At 46.0% G+C, this 14,651-nt stretch overlaps 1 pseudogene; it reads right to left on the reverse strand.

Annotated features, from left to right (window-relative positions):
* Positions 1 to 6,787: 6,787 nt before the first annotated feature.
* Positions 6,788 to 6,886, reverse strand: LOC120100185 (U6 spliceosomal RNA; annotated as a pseudogene).
* Between the last annotated feature and the right edge of the window lie 7,765 nt (positions 6,887 to 14,651).

Genomic DNA, 14,651 nt, shown 5'->3' on the forward strand with positions numbered 1-14,651 from the left:
TTCTTTTTTTTTTTTTTAAAGATTTATTATATATAAGTACACTGTGGCTGTCTTCAGACACACCAGAAGAGGGCATCAGATCCCATTACAGATGGTTGTGAACCACCATGTGGTGCTGGGAATTGAACTCAGGACCTCTGGACGAGCAGTCAGTGCTCTTAACCCCTGAGCCATCTCTCCAGCCCCAAGGAAATGATTCTTATTCTTTGGGGCAGGAGGCCGAGGTTTATAGAGCCTGTGGGGAGGGAACCACGGGTACCTGCAGTCCAGAGTGAACACTAGCCCTACATTCGATAGTTTTCAGTCTAAAGAAAACACCACATGCTGGTCCTCCCTGGAAGGTGGCCTCCCAACTACAAACCAACAAAAGGCATGGGCAGACTTAAAGCTGGATGGGTTGTGTTGCGCTCCTAATTCAGGTTTCAATCACTGTAGTGTATAACCTTGGCCAGGTGGCTGCTCATCCACAGCTATGTTCATCTCTAAAAGGCAAGTGACACTTGGACAGTTTCTAGGAGCCGTTGAGAAACGGCAGGTACCGTAGGCCTCAGTAAGGAGTGGTCGTCTGTTTTCTGGGACAGGACAGTAATAAAGGATAGGGCCCTACAGGACAAACAGGGCCGACTTAGGAATATGTGAGTATACTGTTCTCCAATTTATTTTCATATTTTTTTGTTATTTCTAGAAATGTCACATTTAAACCTTTTTTAATAACATTCAGTAGTTAGTAAATTCTATTGTAGAAGTTTACCATCTAAGTGGCTGAAAATGTTCATTACTTATAAAATGATTGACGAATATATAATAAAGTGGCTTCATTAGTCACTGCCTGCTACTTCTGTATTTTTTTCCTAATTTCTTGTCTTTAATATAGAAAACTCAATATTGGCTGAATTAGGTTCAATAAAGAATTTTTATGCTCTCTAAGTGTATTTTGTCTGTTGAACCAACCCTAAAATTAATTCTTTGTGCCTATTTCACTATTTTGAAGTTCTGGTTACCAAGATTCTCATGAGACTTACTATAAAATTAAGGTTTTGCTATTTTTTTAAGTTTTAGGTATTATTTTTAATTAAGTGTATCTCTGTGTAGGTATGGGCACATTGAGTGCAATTGCCTGTAGAGTCCAGAAGGGCACCAAATTCCCTGTGGCTCACAGGTGATTGTAAGCCACCAGACCTGGGTCCTCTGCAAGAGCAGTTAGCACTTTTTTCCTCTTTATTTGCTTTACATCCTGATAACAGCCCCACTTCTCCCCTACTTCCCCCCTCACATAACTCTTCCCTTGTCCCCCTTCCCATCTCCAAGAAGGGGGAGCTCCTCCCCTCCAGATACCAACCCATCCTGGCTCCTCAAGTCACTTGCAAGACTAACTAGGCACATCTCCCACTGAAGCCAGACAAGATATCCCACTTAGGGAAACAGGATCCATAGGCAGGCATCAGTGTAAGCCCCCACTCCAGTTGTTGGGAGACTCCCATGGAAACCAAACCACATCTGTTACATGCATCTGAGGCAGAGAGGCTAGGTCCAGTCCATGTATGCATTTTGGTTGGTGGATCAGTCTCTGGGAGTCCTCATCAGTAAGCACGCTTAATCCCTGAACCACTCTCCCATTTTACTCATCTTATGTGTGTTAATGTATGTACTGTGGCTTGTATGAGGTCAGAGGATAACTCTTCAGAGTCAGTTCTTTCCTTCCACCATGTGGATCTTGGGGATTAAACTCAGGACATCAAATGTATGGAAGCCATCTCACCAGCCCTGTGGTTTTAAACTACAACTTGCTTGCCTAGGGTGCAGGAAGTTAGCTCAAAACCAGGTGTGGTAGGTAACACATGCCTGTAGTCCTAGCACTCAGAAGTAGAGACAGGAGGGTCAGTTCAAGGTCATCCTTGGCTACATAGTTTGTAGCCAATTTTGTAGGCTATGTAAAACTGTGTGTGTGTGTGCGCGCGCGTGTGTGCGTTTAATTTCAAACCTCTGGAACTTACTATAGAAGACCTGCTTCCTCTGAAAGACAGGATCTTTAAAAATAATAGGGAGGGGGGCGAGGCTGTTGAAAGTTTTATGTAGCACCAGGTTGACACCAAACTTGCTATGGAGCCAAGGCTGACCTTGAATCTTCATGTCCAACTCTACCTCCAAAAGGCTGTGATTGTGGGCCGTGTGCCACCAAAACAAGCTTGAAATTCTAGTACAAAACATTTTTGATGTAGGGGCTGGAGAGAAGTCTCTGAAGTTAAGAGTACTTGTTGCTCTTACAGAGGAACAAGGTTGCATTCCCAGCACCTACATAGAACTCCAGTTTTAGGTCTGATTCCTTCGGGCTTCTGCAGCTACCAGGTATGCAAGTGATTCAAAGACACGCAGGTAGGGAAAACAAAAATCTGAACAATTTTAAGGTTTCTAAGGCAGATTAGAATGGACCAAATTGAATAAGTCAAGGCACTTGCATTTTAATAATTCTGTTGTCCCAAGTCGATTCATTGCCCGTGTTTGATATACAAACTAGAAACAGTTCAGTGGCCTTGGGTGTCTGCTCCAGCTGCTAAGGGGAACTCCCTCCTAGACCTCGGTTTCCTCATGGATAAAATGAAGTCTGTGTATTTCCCGGGTTATTGTGAAGGTTAAGTGAAGTGGCTTTTTACAGCCGAGTTTGCTACTCGGGTGAGTCTGTACAAATAGGTACGTAGTGGAAGTTTGTCCATAAACTTAGCTTGGACGGCTGCTTCCCAGCTGCCTGCCTTCCTAACCACAGAAGGGGCGAGCTTGCATCTGATACTTAGCGTAGTCCTATGGACCAGCAACAGGCTAGACTCATTCTGTTCCTTCTTATAAAGCAATAACTATCCAAAGCAGTAAGGTGTTTGTGGACCATGCCCCAGGTACTGTCCTGGAGTGAACTGGAGGATAAGCCTGCCTTGAGTAAGAGGTGTAACTTGATCTACTTGATCTACTGATACCACAAGTCTCTTAAAGGTGCTTTTATTTTTTTTTTTTTAAGTTTTATTTGCTATTCAATTCTAGCACTAGAATTTCTGCTTCTGGAAGGGGGTACATAAACATCCTGTGAAAATGGAGAAAGCATGCCTTTCATGATCAAAACATTCCTCAGTGCTAGTTCTTTGTGTCTCCAATGGGGCAAGGAGGCAGTGTGCTGATATGAAGGCCAGCAGCCAACATCAGGTGTCTTTCCCAACTTTTCCGCATTAATGTTTTCAGCCTCTCAATTGGTCAGCTAGACTGGCTGGCCAGAAAATCCTAGACCCACTGGGGTTAGGGCCACACATGGATTCAGGAGGTGTGAACTCAGCTTCCTCAAGCTTTCAGAGCAAGCACACTGCCACTGGCACTTTCTCCCCAGGCCCAGCATCCTTACTTCCTCTTGTGTCCTGGTTTGTTTTAATTTTTTTTTTTTATTGAAAATAGACTTTTTCATATAGTATATTCTTTTTTTTTTCTCTTTTTTTTTTTTCTTTTTTCTTTTTTTTGGAGATGGGGACCGAACCCAGGGCCTTGTGCTTGCTAGGCAAGCGCTCTACCACTGAGCTAAATCCCCAACACCCCCCCCCTTTTTTTTAAATTTTTAATCTTTCCTTTACACTCCAGTCATTATCCCCTTCCCAGTCCGCCCTCTGACTGTTCCTCATCCCATTCCTCCTCCCTCATCTCCAAGAGGATGTCCATGTCCCCACACACACTCCACCAGACCTCCCCATTCTCTGGGGCCCCAAGTCTCTTGAGGATTAGGTGTGTCTTCTCCCACAAGGCCAGACCAGGCCGTCCTCTGCAGTATATGTGTCAAGGGCCTCAGACCAGCTAGTGTACGCGGCCAGATACAAGGCTTGATTGAGAAGCACCTTCTATGTGCCCAGGGGTATTCAGAATTATTCTCCCACTCGCAGAAACCCAGCCTGGGGTGTTTTTTTGTTGTTGTTTTTTGTTTGATTTTTGTTTTATTGTATGTGTATTAGTGTTTCCTGTGCCTGTACAAGTGTGTCACATACCCTGGAACTGGAGTTACAGTTATAAGCCGTACCATGTGGGCAGGCCCTGGAAATTGAACCCAAGTCCTCTGAAAGAGCAGCTGGTGCTCCTAACCACTGAGCCATCTCCTGCTCCTGTTTATTTTTCTCATGATGTAGCTGGCTGCTGTAGACCTGGCCCTCACAGAGATCACATGGTCTGTGTCCTGAGTGCTGGGAATAAAACTCCATGTCAAACTATGGGGGGTTGGGGAGCGTGGATTCAGTTTTATGGGGTTTATATTTATTTTGTTTTTGTTATTTTGAGACCGGGCCTTTTCTCATTACTATGAGAAAAGTACCTCACTAAACCAATTCAAGAGGGAAGGCTTGTTTTGGTCCACTGTGTGAGGGTGTCCAGACCTTCATGTTCTAGAACACTGCTGTCTATGGCAGCTAAGGAACTGGAGAAGTGGGTGTGGGGAGGGGGAGGCACTGGCTGTGGCCTCTGCTCCTCACAGCTTTGACGTGGGAAGCAGAAGGCTGGAAGCAGGGCCCAGGAAGCGTGGAGAGGATGAAAGGAAGGAATCTGCTCCAGCCCTCAAAGGCTGGCCCCCAGTGGCCTACATCTGCCAGCTAGGCTACATGTCTCAAAGGCTCCAAAACCTCCAAAAATAGTGCCACCAGCTGGGGATCAAGGGTTCGAGAGTGTGAACCTGTGAGGTTCAGATTCAAGCCTTAACAGGAGAATGTGCTCATTATGACACTCCCGGTATCCTGCCCTGCCCTGATGAAAGCTATGCTTACCACTGCAGCCTAAATGGCTATTCTGAAGCCTGCGTTCATCTTTGTCAAAACTCTATCATTATATGCTCCTCAAGAACAAAGCACACAAGCCTTCAAGACAGAAGAGAGACGGTTTCAACTGGTTTTCACCAAGAGGACTCAGATACAGACCAACACACGGAGTGGAGTGTGTCTTCGGTTGACTTCCGAACTCTTCACTGATTCAACATTTGGCATACATGGTTTAACCCTGTGTAGAAGGATGCCAGGGTGGTGAGGCGGTGGTGGGTGGGTGGGTGGGGGAGCACCCTCAGAGAAGCAGGTTAAAGGGGGATGGGATGGGGGTTTGCAGAGGGGAAACCGGGAAAGGGGATAACATTTGAAATGTAAATAAATAAAATACCTGACTTAAAAAAATAAATTCATGATGCAAAAAAAATATTTTAAGGTTTTTATTTTATTTTTAAATGTCACTGTCATTTTAAATGAATGTAGGTGGCTGTGGAGGCCAGAGGTGTCAGATCCCCTAGAGATGAAGTTCTAGGCAGCTGTGAACTACCTGATGTGGATGCTGGGAACTGAACTTAGGTTTGGGTCTTCAAGAGCAGTAGATGCTCTTAACCACAGAGCCATCTCTCCAGCTTCCTCGGACTCAGGTCCACTGGCAGAACCTTGTGGTTTCTTCTGGATCAAACTGATTTGTGAATGGTGTTTGAGAGTGGATCAAGCTACTGCTGCTGATTTGTGTGACCTGAACTGCTGATATCCTGACAACGAAGACTGGAATCACCCCAGAGAACTATTTCTAAACAGGTCCACATCCCCCTCTGCCCTGTTAACCTTTCCTACTACCTCTGGTGAGTGGTGGATTAGAGGGGAGGTTAAAGCATGTAAGAACCCTTATTAAAGTAGGCCTTGAAAAATCAAAGTCTGCAAGGGAAAAGACAAAAACTTTCCATTATGAAAATTGATTCTTCAATCTGGATCACCACCTAAGATCCTTGAAGGATTGAGTCCTTCAGACTGAAAAGTAAATCCATCCATAAGGCCACAGGAAAAATAAAACATTTTTTAAAAAACTGGCAGGAGGGGCTGGGGATTTAGCTCAGTGGTAGAGCGCTTACCTAGGAAGCGCAAGGCCCTGGGTTCGGTCCCCAGCTCCGAAAAAAAAAGAACCAAAAAAAAAAAAAATAACTCTGACTATTAATGATATAAATTCCCTCCGTGAAAAGACAGGGATAGATTAGATTTAAAAAAAAAAAAAAGCAGGCACCATCTGTTTGCTGCCTCTGAGAAAGGGCGGCTTATCACAAAAGAGATGTTACTGTAGACTGAAAGACTGGGGAAATGTACTCTAAGCAAATGGACCCAGGAAGCAAGCAGGTGTTGCTATCCTAATATCTGTCAAAATAGACCAGTCCAGACCCCCTGGAGAAGAGGTAGAGGCTAACTTTATACAGATGAAGTGAGCAGCTCGCCCAGAGGACTTTACAGTTCTAAATAAGTATGCTCCAAACACAGGGGCACTCAGTTTCACGAGACGAGTACGACTAGTTGTGAAGTCACCAGCACGGTATAGCCAAACCTACTTTGCTGGCTAATTTAAACATACATTTTCCCCAACATAATATCTTTATTACTTGGAAATTTAATGCAATAAATTTACCTCAATCATACTGGCTTCCCATTCCCCCCAGGTTCACCCTCTCATCCTGGTGCTCTCCTTCACACCCCAAGAGAAGAATACACCAGCTCTCATCTGTGTTGCCCATATGCTGGTTGAGCAAGGTCAAACTCCCAGTGGTCAGCTCCTTACATATATAATACGGAGTCCTCCCCGTGCCTGCCCCAGAACTCGTCAACTGTAAGGAGCTACACGTCAGTGTCTTTATCACATCTTTTAAGAACTCTCTTCTATAGCTTCCTGTTCTGAACTGGTTCTTTGGGGAGAGGCACAGGTAGAGGAGAGCAGTTGTCACAGAAGCCTTCGATGTTTCTCATTCTCACTCATGAGTCTGCAGTCATCGATACCAAAAAATACAGAACATTCCATGAATTTCATGACATCCTTGTGTAGGGGCCACGCTAATCTTTGTATCATTCCAATTTTAGTATATTTTCTGCCTAAGATATATAGATAGATATAGATATAGTCGTTTGAATGGAAACTAATGGGCAATGCCATTCTCTGAAGACATGGATTATGCAATGAAATTCTCAGTTCCATGCACAGAATACCTCCCTAGGAGTTATTAGCTAGGGATACCCCAAAGGTCTCCAAGGCAACACAGGCTACGGCCGTTCCTCTCGGTTCCTCACCATAACTGTTGCTAAGACGCTATGGCTGACTACACGATTTGTCATAGTGCTGGAGGGCACCATGCAAGCCTCTGGTGAGACAATAAAGGACTTCCTGAGTGCTGGACCCTGCATGCTGCAACACTGACTTAGCAAGCAAAGTGGCCTACTGCCTCAGTAGTGACACAACTCAGAGGGGTCACCAACCACTTTCTGACCAGCTTTGAAGCCTGTTTCCACCAAGGGAACTCATGCCTGGTGCTGTAAACCTGGTCAGAATCTCGTCTGGGAAGTCAGTCCCTAGGGCTAGCCTAACACTGCTGTTTTGCTAAGTGGTCATGTAGACTGTGCTACCAAACAGACATAAGAACTGACAAGGTGGGTTGGGGATTTAGCTCAGTGGTAGAGCGCTTGCCTAGCAAGCACAAGGCCCTGGGTTCGGTCCCCAGCTCCGAAAAAAAAAAAAAAGAAAGAAAGAAAAAAGGAAGAACTGACAAGGTTCAATGAGCTCAGACCCCAGGAATCTCAGAGACCCGAGACTGGTAGGAACGGAGCTGCTCCCTACTCCCTACCTGTCTATGTACCCGCTCTGGAACATGTAACCATGACACCCACGGAGAGGACCATGGGCAGACCATAAAGTAACACCTAGAGCCCTCTATGCTAATGAGATACCTTTAGCCAACGAGTTTCCCTTTCTGAGTATTCCTTCCCCACAAAAAATATATAATCCCTGGGTCGTCCCAAATAAAGTGTATATATTTATATTCTCCATCAAATAAGTCAGTATGAACAAGCAAGGGTCATCTCAGAGAGCGGCTTCATTAAGAATCACTGTGGGAGGGCTGGAGAGATGGCTCAGCGGTTAAGAGCACTGACTGCTCTTCCAGAGGTCATGAGTTCAATTCCCAGCAACCACATGGTGGCTCACAACCATCTGTAATGGGATCTGATGCCCTCTTCTGGCCTGCAGTCACATATGCAGGCAGAATGCTATACATAAAAATAAATGAATAAATCTTTAAAAATTAAAAGTCTCTCCCTTGTGGGCCCCAATAAATGAAAATAAAAATAAGTGAAATGCTTTAAAAAAAAAAAAAAAGAATCACTGTGGGGAAGGAAGGTCTTCGTCTAAAGAGCCACGCCTACCTAGGAAGTCTTTCTTCCCTCCAGCCCCTCTGGTACACTCAGCCCTGGCTCCCAATCAGACGGTATTCCGCTTGTTTCTGTTCTGGGTTTTACCTTCCTTCTCTGCCTAAAGGGCAGATGCCCCAAGGAGAAAGACAGACCCCAGATTCCTGACTCGGTCTCCTTGCGGTTCGCTGGTGGTGGGAATCACTGTGGATTCCCTGTTTAGGACTTGGCCCTACCCCCTCCTTGCATCTTGCCAGAGGCCCCGCCCCTTCCTAGCATCTTGCCAACGGTGGAGAGGCAGGATGCAGGACAACAGTCATGTTGTGAAACTGCCTTCTAAATATTTATGTCTTTATCCATAGGTTAGTGCTACTCTCAATCCTGGCCAGAAAAGTTTTATTTTACCACGAGTAGCAGTTAATACAGACTCGTAAGTGGTCAACGTGCTGATAATAAGTAACTGATTGTGCGCTAGTTATTCCTAAACAGTATATCTATAGTAAACCTCACCATAGGGCTCAGAGAACATTCTGGAAGAGGAGACAAAAGAGTGAAGGAGCCAGAGGATAGGGAAGAGTGCTGTGAAATACTGTTTAGATACAATCTGACCATTACACTCATGAATTCAAAGCAGCTATGGCATCTACCCAGTATCCTGAGCGAATGCGTCACGAGACCATACCCCTAGCTGAGAAAATATCGGCAGTTTTCAGCTGTTGGGAAAGAGAGAAGTTTTCCTTGTGGATGTGTGTTTCAGGATATTTGATCACACTGTGAGCACCAAGATTGTGATATTTAATGGGGGAAAAAAAACATTTTTAGTTGTGGTGTGGTACAGCCTTAGCACACGCCATTAGTCCAAGAGCTTTCTGCTTGAATATTGTAAACAAGGTTAAATAAAGAAAGCCATAGGTCGAGAGATGGAGCAAGCAACAAACTGACAAGGAGCGAACATAGGATTATTTAAAAAAAAAAAAAAAATCCTAGTAAGGAGTCAGGAGGACGGATAGCGAGACGCACAGGAAGTAGAAGGGAGGGACATTCAGTTTGAAGGAAGTTGTTTGAGATGGTGCGAGAGAGGGGTGTTCCTGGTAGGACATAGGTCAGCTGGGTGCTTTCTCTGCCTCTCTAAACCGGCAGACTTTCACCCCAGCATCTGACTCCCAAGTCTTCATTGGAAAAATCGAACAATTGAGATTTTGTTATAAAAAAAAAAAACCAAACAAACAGATGGGACCTAGGTTGCCTCTGCTCAAGTGGATGGCCCTTCGTGTGCATTCTGTCAGCACTAATTGGACTCACTGAATTATAAAAGACAAGGATTACAAAATAGGAGTGGGGAGAAGAGGAGAAGATGAAGTAAGGAAGACCTGTGGGTTTATCTGGGATGTATTAGGGGAAGGGGGTGGATATGATAAAAAAATACACTGTATGTATATATGTGTGTATGTATGCATACATATATATGAAATTATCAAAGAATAAATAAAAAGGTTTTAAAATTACTCTCTTAGCTGTAAGACTTTCCCCCTCTGTGATCCTGGGAATCGAGTCTAGGGATGGCTTTCACGGTTTGGTGTGCTGACTAGTTTTATGTCAACACCAGTTAGAACTATTTGGGAAGGGAGAACTTCAACTAAGATAACGTTCCCACCAGGTCGGGCTGTACGGGAGCGTATGGGATATTTTCTTAATTAATAATTGATGGGTGGGGGGCATCTCCCTTTGGGTGCCACGCCAGAGCTGGTGTTTCTGGCTGCTTTTGGGAAAGCAGGTTGAGCAAGGCGTGGGTAAGCACTCCTGCATCGGGTCCTGCCTCCAGGTTCCTGCCCTGCTGGAGTTCCTGTTTCCACCTTCCTAGATGATGAACTACAGCTATAAGAGGAAATAAACCCCTTCCCCCACAACTTTATGTCTTCTTTGTTGTTGTTTTTGTTTGTTTTGTTTTTGTCATGTTTTATCACAGCAGTAGAAACCCAAAGACATTTGGGATCTGAGGCACGGAGACCACGTCATTTAGACTTTCTGCCTTACAACATCAGAAACCAAGACAGGCTTATTTAGCCGATGTTAAGGCAGGGACATGGCAGCCTCCTGGGCTGACTGGAGAGTTTGGACCAGAAATAGCAGGATCAGGAGGTGAAGACAAGAAACCAGTCTAAGAGCAGGCAAGTCTAGCCTCGGTCTTGTCAGAGTTTTCAATACACTATACAAGTCCCAGTTAGGGGAGGAATAATGTAATTGTCAAGTGCCTGAGGAGAAAAACAGTCCGGCAGCCCTGGAGTGTAAGAATTGCTGAACTTTGTGCCCCACCCTGGGCTTACTGGATTGAGAACTGTGCACACTATCAGTTCAAAACACATGAGCACCACCCCCGTCATCATTTTCCCCATGGGAGGAGCTGATAAAACGTCAACCCTGAGTGCTGCCTGGCCCAGGCCAGTCTTTGCCAGTCTTCCTCTCATATCCACCCTTATGCTAAAAAACAGTCATTTCCTGCGGGCACTAGGACAGCCCCACCCCTACCCCCAGTCAGTTGGAATTTTTTTTAGGGTCTGAGGACATCTGGAAGCCTTGAGAGAAGCTTTGCTGTAAAAACCCTTGATTCTTTTTAACTGCTGAAGGTTAGAAACCCCTTTTTTCTTTCTCTCTTATGTAACGTTTTGGACAATGGTGGTATGTTAAGCCAGCAGCTGCTTTTTGTCCTTTGTCCCAGTGTGCCACTCTCATAGGGACAAGCTATTTAGTTTTCCTGCTATACTGAGGGGAAGATGAACATGAAAGTTCTGTATCTGGAACCCAGACAGGGATGAAGAAACCTGCCTTTGACAGTGTAATGACTCTGAAATGGGGGGGGGGGGGGGGGAGGGACACAAACTCAGGAGTGGCCAAGAATAGAACTTTTCCTTTTTCAACTGGCTGTGCCTTGGCCAAGGCCTTTCTCAGGAAGGCTTACTGTGGAAATTCCCTGCTCCTCCTGGAAGTCCCCCACCCTTACCCACGTGGACAGAGGCTCTGAGTGCAGAGGCCAGTGGGTTGCTATCCTTGGTCCTGAACCGTCCTTCTTAGTTGGAGCAACAGTTCACTTTCTCACTGAAAATCGGAAGCAACAGAGAAACATAACGAAAGAACTCATTGCAAAGTCTGGCCCCCAAGACAGTCTGCCACAGTGAGTCACTGGACTTCTTAATATCCCAGAGCTCAGGCCTAAGGGTTTGGCTCAGTTGATAAAAGGCTTTCTGTGCAAGCTCAAGGACCTGAGTTTGAATCCCCAGAACCCATGTGAAATTCAAGGTGTGGTGTATGTCCTTGTAATTCCCGTGCTGCAGAGGTGGAGACAGAGAATCTCTAGTACTAGATGGACAGACAACCTAGCCAAGTCTGTGAGCTTCCATTTCACTGAGAGAGACTGTCTCAGAAAAGAAAGTGGAGAACAATGGAAAGCACGAGACATCAACCTCTGGCCTCCAGGTACATGGCACACACACCTGTACACATGTGCACACAAACACACATGCATGCACACATACCACACACACACACACATACATACATACATACATACATACATACATACATAACACACACAAAATAATTCATTAGTTATTCACAAAACAAAATAAAAGCTGGGTGGTGGCGACCGTGCCTTTAATCCCAGCACTTGGGAGGCCGAGGCAGGAAGACCTCTGACCACAAGACCAGCATGGTCTACAGAGTGAGTTCCAGGACAGCCAGAGCTACACAGAGAAAACCTGTTTTGATGATGATGGTGATGATGGTGGTGGTGGTGGTGATGATGATGATGATGATGATGATGATGGTTGGATTTATTAATTAACTTGAAAACCCAAGAAGTTCAGATGTATCTCACCACTGGCCCTTGGCTCACAGCAATCCTTCTGTGATGGCGGGTTTCTGTTTGTAGTCCATGCAGTGGTTGTCTGCTGATCTTCTCTCATTGATTTTGTGTTTTGCCCCTGTTAGCATTCATTCTAAAAATGCCTCCCTGGTTCTTAGGAAAGTCACCTCTTTCCACCCTCAGATTCAGGTAGGAGGTTGGTGAGGAGAAAAAAGTATTCTAGGTGATTAGGGAGGTATATACCCATAATCCAAGGACTAGGTCCTGAGACAAGAGGATCTCAAGTTCAAGGCCAGCCTGGGCTACATAGTGAGGCCTGTCTCAAAGCGATAATAATATAAAGTAATTCTGATTTGGGGGTTATTTTCAAAGCTCCGAAGCCCACTTTGCTGAAGGCAACAGCAATTTGACTGGGCCTGGGAGCCGAGTGTGACCAGAGAGCGGTGTGCGGAGGTGCTCTAGATTGTCACCTACCAGTTCTCAGACTTTCTCCATTTTCTATCTCATGAAAATGTTGCTACTCCAACCCTGCTCCCAACTGCTTTAATTTCTGCAATGTGGCCAATCTTACTGGAGCTTCGTTTCGGACATTCGCTGTGTCTGTGCTCTCTGAGGAGTTGGAATAGTGCCATCCGGGCATCCACACACTGAGCTCAAGGTCAGCTTCTGCCTGTGGCCGAGCGCTATATATACACTATACCTACATTCCCAGGTGTATTGGAATCGTAACAATTACAGTGAAGAAACTGTCTTTAGGACTGAAGGGGACAACGCCCACAGTGTAACCCCAAACCATTTATGAGCGGGAGGTACCTTTGGGAACAGAGAAACATAAGGAGTAGCTGGAGAGGGCCTTGCACTTCATCTGGACAACACATCAAAGCTGCGCCTAGTGATGGGAACACGGGTGAGCCCACCCGAGGGTGAGAGTGTGGGAGAGCTGGCCCCACCACTCATCTACCATGGAGTGGTGTAGATGCAGGGGTGATGCCCTCCCTTCCCCCTCCACCTGCAGCAGCTGGGAGGGCGGGCCCTGAGTCATGAGAGCGGGGAACTGGCCCTGCCCCTCACCAGCTGCAGCACATGGGAGAGTGGTTCCTGCACCTTGACTGAACAGCACAGTAGGGCTGGCCCTGGTTGAGGGGGCACAGGTGAGCCATCTGTGGGGGTGAGAGTGAAGGAGAGTTGGCCTAGCCACTCAACAGACTGCTACCCTTGGGGGAGTAGACCCCACCCCCACCTTGACTGGGCAGCATAATGGGTCCGGCTCTGGAAGAGTGGGTATGGTCGAGCCAGCTGAGGGTGACATTGAGTGGTCTAGCCTGAACAGTGCTGGAGAGCTTCCCAAGTAGTGTGTGTGTGTGTGTGTGTGTGTGTGTGTGTGTGTGTGTGTACAATAGTAATGCCTTTTAATGTTGTTGTTGTTTAACCCAAGAAGGAAGTTTGGATGGGTAACTTGGTGTTCAAGACAAGCCCTGGTGAGGAGGACAAGCATTGAGAGGACTTAATCCATCTAGGGATCCACTTGGTTTGGCTCATGCACACAACCCTCTCCCAATAATGCCCTCGAGATTCTCGACACATGAACCTGGCACACACACCCCGCTTAGAGCGACGCATCTAGCGACCGAGACCGCCGCTCACCTCAGGTTCCACATGAGTCTGCTTTAAGCAACGGAAACGGGTTACTTCCCTTAGCAATCCCTCAATGACAGCATGTTTCTACCCAAACACATCATCCCGCAACACCTTGGGGAACTATGGGACTAATGCATACTGGACTACATTTAGGCACTTGTACCATGAGGGAAAATGACCACCGGAACCCTGACCCTTACCAAACAAGCTTCTGAACCGCATGAAAAGAAGCCCCAAACAGTAACGGGGCGTTTGAGCCCTTTCTCTCAGGTATTTCTCAGCATCCACTGGGCCGTGCTCACGTGAAGTGTAGTTTCCTTTGTGAATAAAGTTTCCTCAATACTTTTGCAAGTCCGTGAGGGTCTTTGTTTCAATTCCTTGGTTAAGAGGCCAAGAATCCGGGAACACCTAACCTGACCACCAGTAACACTGGGTCAAAACGGGGTGCCTGGCTCTACCTGTAAGGGCTCAGCTCCCTGTCACATCAGCACCAGGGATGGCAGGGAGCACCAAGTCCCATTGGTGCAACACTGATATTCTATAGGCAAAAGGCTCTGCTGATTCTAGCCAGCAGGATCTTTAATGGACTTAAAGTGCTTTTCTCAAGATACTTACTAGTTGCCAAAGGAGCCAGGCATAGGGGGGGCTCCTAACTGTAATCACACAAGATGAAAGCCCCGAGGCAGGGGGATCACAAGTTACAGGCCAGCCTGACCTATACAGAGAGCGTTGCAAGGTAGCCTGGGGGTGTAGTGAGACCCTATCTCAGAAACAAACAAAACAAAAACTGCAAAGAGGGAAAACTCTGCCAGATGCCACTTAAATAACTAAAAACGTGAGTCACATGGTACCTGCGTCATATGCCTGCTGAGATGACATGGTGAAGGAGGCCCAGCGTCGTGACTGTGGCATTTTGAAAAAGATCTATTTATGTGTATATGTATGTCTGTGTGTGTGTGCAGTGTGTG

The sequence above is a fragment of the Rattus norvegicus genome, chromosome 1 (genome assembly GCF_021556685.1).
Source record: "Rattus norvegicus strain SHRSP/BbbUtx chromosome 1, alternate assembly SHRSP_T2T, whole genome shotgun sequence".
Lineage (NCBI taxonomy): Eukaryota > Metazoa > Chordata > Mammalia > Rodentia > Muridae > Rattus > Rattus norvegicus.